The 4,724-nt window shown below is 45.2% G+C and overlaps 1 pseudogene; it reads right to left on the bottom strand.

The window, feature by feature from the left end:
- Positions 1–319: 319 nt before the first annotated feature.
- On the bottom strand, positions 320–437 carry LOC126471657 (5S ribosomal RNA; annotated as a pseudogene).
- Positions 438–4,724: the final 4,287 nt, after the last annotated feature.

The following is a 4,724-nucleotide window of genomic DNA, read 5'->3' as shown; positions in this document are numbered from 1 at the left end:
CTCTGATACTCAGTAATTTAGTTTAGTTTGTTTTTTCTTTCTTTTTTTTCAAGTACTTCTGCAAAGAAGTCAACCATACGTGTGTGTTGTACTGTGTAAACTAAAACTAAACTCCATCCGAACAGGCCATGAAGGCGCAACAGTACCGACCGGCCGCCGTGTCATCCTCAGCCCACAGGCGTCACTGGATGCGGATATGGAGGGGCATCTGGTCAGCACACCGCTCTTCCCGCCGTATGTCAGTTTACGAGACCGGAGCCGCTACTTCTCAATCAAGTAGCTCCTCAGTTTGCTTCACAAGGGCTGAGTGAACCCCGCTTGCCAACAGCGCTCGGCAGACCGGATGGTCACCCATCCAAGTGCTAGCCCAGCCCAACAGCGCTTAACTTCGGTTATCCGACGGGAACCGGAGTTACCACTGCAGCAGGGCCGTTAGCGCTGTGTAGACTAGTGGTTAACAAATTGCTCTAAGCTTTGTTTTTGCAGAAATCTTTGTGGTTATCCTTGTGTAAGGCGGTTTCGTAGAGTAATCTGACCGCTGACAGAAGCTCCACGTCACGCCACTAAGTTTAAATCTCGGTCTAGTACACAGCATATGGTTTAGATCAGTGCATTCCACTTTGCGTACTTACCTCGTGCGGTAGCTTTTGGTTAAGCAGAGTTTCTAGTAACAGATAACTGTAGATACATCCACTTCAGCGGAGAAATTTACTTCTGTTTAAGAGCCTGCCGTCTCAGGGTGTAGTGAGAAAGCTGCGATGCAGTTTTTAGCGTTTCTTTATTCTCTTTGTTATATTTTGCGTACATTCCAAACTCAGCAGCACCATTTGAGCTCTTATATCTATTTTTTACACACTACGATATGGCTAAGGACAGTGCTTGTTGTGAGTGGACACAAGGAGAATTGGCTGCTGTCAGCAAACAGCTGGAAGCTGCGTTGACTACCGTCTACATGCTCTGCCTAACGCTGAAAGTTGCGGCGACGTCGGGGCGCTGGTGACGGGACCTGCTACACCTTTGGTGACGTTGGAATCCTCTGGTGACCCTGGTGTCGCTGTATATTCTGAAACGCAGCATCTGACTGTTCCTTCCTCACTCAAGAGTGAATGGCAGACAGAGGTGAGTTCGCATGTCACTGGGCCCAAAACGAAAGAGGGAGCAGTCTCGCGGCTGCCTCCCTACGCCTCAGCAACAGGTACGAGGTGCTAGCCTGTGCTGATGATGACTCTGAGCCAGCACGGGATGCCTCCTGTTGGGCCAGCGGCCGATTTTCCTGCCCAGTCCGGACAAGTGTAGAGGGTGGGTATGCTTCTCATTGGGAGCTCCGATGCTAGGCAGATGATGGAGCACCTCAGGACAATAGCAGGTAAAGCGGGAAAGTTTGCCTGTATGCATTCGGCATGTTTGCCGGGGAGTCTCGTGCGTGATGTGGAGGGGACCCTGCCGACGACTATGGAGCTCACTGGGGTCGACCGGCTGCATTTTTTTTTTTTTTTTTTTTTGGTCATCAGTCTACTGACTGGTTTGATGCGGCCCGTCACAAATTCCTTTCCTGTGCTAACCTCTTCATCTCAGAGTAGCACTTGCAACCTACGTCCTCAATTATTTGCTTGACGTATTCCAATCTCTGTCTTCCTCTACAGTTTTTGCCCTCTACAGCTCCCTATAGTACCATGGAAGTCATTCCCTTATGTCTTAGCAGATGTCCTATTCATCCTGTCCCTTCTCCTTATCAGTGCTTTCCACATATTCCTTTCCTCTCCGATTCTGCGTAGAACCTCCTCATTCCTTACCTTATCAGTCCACCTAATTTTCAACGTTCGTCTATAGCACCACATCTCAAATGCTTCGATTCTCTTCTGTTCCGGTTTTCCCACAGTCCATGTTTCACTACCATACAATGCTGTACTCCAGACGTACATCCTCAGAAATTTCTTCCTCAAATTAAGGCTGGTATTTGATATTAGTAGACTTCTCTTGGCCAGAAATGCCTTTTATGCCATAGCGAGTCTGTTTTTGATGTCCTCCTTGCTCCGTCCGTCATTGGTTATTTTACTGCCTAGGTAGCAGAATTCCTTAACTTCATTGACTTCGTGACCATCAATCCCGATGTTAAGTTTCTCGCTGTTCTCATTTCTACTACTTCCCATTACCTTCGTCTTTCTCCGATTTACTCTCAAACCATGCTGTGTACTCATTAGACTGTTCATTCCGTTCAGCAGATCATTTAATTCTTCTTCACTTTCACTCAGGATAGCAATGTCATCAGCGAATCGTATCATTGATATCCTTTCACCTTGTATTTTAATTCCACTCCTGAACCTTTCTTTTATCTCCATCATTGCTTCCTCGATGTACAGATTGAAGAGTAGGGGCGAAAGGCTACAGCCTTGTCTTACGCCCTTCTTAATACGAGCACTTCGTTCTTGATCGTCCACTCTTATTATTCCCTCTTCGTTGTTGTACATATTGTATATGACCCGTCTCTCCCTATAGCTTACCCCTACTTTTTTCAGAATCTCGAACAGCTTGCACCATTTTATATTGTCGAACGCTTTTTCCAGGTCGACAAATCCTATGAAAGTGTCTTGATTTTTCTTTAGCCTTGCTTCCATTATTAGCCGTAACGCCGGAATTGCCTCTCTCGTCCCTTTACTTTTCCTAAAGCCAAACTGATCGTCACCTAGCGCATTCTCAATTTTCTTTTCCATTCTTCTGTATATTATTCTTGTAAGTAGCTTCGATGCATGAGCTGTTAAGCTGATTGTGCGATAATTCTCGCACTTGTCAGCTCTTGCCTTCTTCGGAATTTTGTGGATGATGCTTTTCCGAAAGTCAGATGGTATATCGCCAGACTCATATATTCTACACACCAACGTGAATAGTCGTTTTGTTGCCACTTCCCCCAATGATTTTAGAAATTCTGATGGAATGTTATCTATCCCTTCTGCCTTATTTGACCGTAAGTCCTCCAAAGCTATTTTAAATTCCGATTGTAATACTGGATCCCCTATCTCTTCTAAATCTACTCCTGTTTCTTCTTCTATCACATCAGACAAATCTTCACCCTCATAGAGGCTTTCAATGTATTCTTTCCACCTATCTGCTCTCTCCTCTGCATTTAACAGTGGAATTCCCGTTGCACTCTTAATGTTACCACCGTTGCTTTTAATGTCACCAAAGGTTGTTTTGACTTTCCTGTATGCTGAGTCTGTCCTTCCGACAATCATATCTTTTTCGATGTCTTCACATTTTTCCTGCAGCCATTTCGCCTTAGCTTCCCTGCACATCCTATTTATTTCATTCCTCAGCGACTTGTATTTCTGTATTCCTGATTTTCCCGGAACATGTTTGTACTTCCTCCTTTCATCAATCAACTAAAGTATTTCTTATATTACCCATGGTTTCCTCGCAGCTACCTTCTTTGTACCTATGTTTTCCTTCCCAACTTCTGTGATGGCCCCTTTTAGAGATGTCCATTCCTCTTCAACTGTACTGCCTACTGCGCTATTCCTTATTGCTGTATCTATAGCGTTAGAGAACTTCAAACGTATCTCGTCATTCCTTAGTACTTCCGTATCCCACTTCTTTGCGTATTGATTCTTCCTGACTAATGTCTTGAACTTCAGCCTACTCTTCATCACTACTATATTGTGATCTGAGTCTATATCTGCTCCTGGGTACGCCTTACAATCCAGTATCTGATTTCGGAATCTCTGTCTGACCATGATGCAATCGAATTGAAATCTTCCCGTATCTCCCGGCCTTTTCCAAGTATACCTCCTCCTCTTGTGATTCTTGAACAGGGTATTCGCTATTACTAGCTGAAACTTGTTACAGAACTCGATTAGTCTTTCTCCTCTTTCATTCCTTGTCCCAAGCCCATATTCTCCTGTAACCTTTTCTTCTACTCCTTCCCCTACAACTGCATTCCAGTCGCCCATGACTATTAGATTTTCGTCCCCCTTTACATACTGCATTACCCTTTCAATATCCTCATACACCTTCTCTATCTGTTCATCTTCAGCTTGCGACGTCGGCATGTATACCTGAACTATCGTTGTCGGTGTTGGTCTGCTGTCGATTCTGATTAGAACAACCCGGTCACTGAGCTGTTCACAGTAACACACCCTCTGCCCTACCTTCCTATTCATAACGAATCCTACACCTGTTATACCATTTTCTGCTGCTGTTGATATTACCCGATACTCATCTGACCAGAAATCCTTGTCTTCCTTCCACTTCACTTCACTGACCCTTACTATATCTAGATTGAGCCTTTGCATTTCCCTGTTCAGCTTTTCTAGTTTCCCTACCACGTTCAAGCTTCTGACATTCCACGCCCCGACTCGTAGAACGTTATCCTTTCGTTGATTATTCAATCTTTTTCTCATGGTAACCTCCCCCTTGGCAGTCCCCTCCCGGAGATCCGAATGGGGGACTATTCCGGAATCTTTTGCCAATGGAGAGATCATCATGACACTTCTTCAAATACAGGCCACATGTCCTGTGGATACACGTTACGTGTCTTTAATGCAGTGGTTTCCATTGCCTTCTGGATCCTCATGTCGTTGATCATTGCCGATTCTTCCGCCTTTAGGGGCAATTTCCCACCCCTAGGACAAGAGAGTGCCCTGAACCTCTATCCGCTCCTCCGCCCTCTTTGACAAGGCCGTTGGCAGAATGAGGCTGACTTCGTATGCCGGAAGTCTTCGGCCGCCAAT

The sequence above is a fragment of the Schistocerca serialis genome, chromosome 3 (assembly GCF_023864345.2).
Source record: "Schistocerca serialis cubense isolate TAMUIC-IGC-003099 chromosome 3, iqSchSeri2.2, whole genome shotgun sequence".
In the NCBI taxonomy this organism is placed as follows: Eukaryota; Metazoa; Arthropoda; class Insecta; order Orthoptera; family Acrididae; genus Schistocerca; species Schistocerca serialis.
Note: the sequence above shows the minus strand (reverse complement) of the source record. Positions and strands in the feature narration are given on the sequence as shown.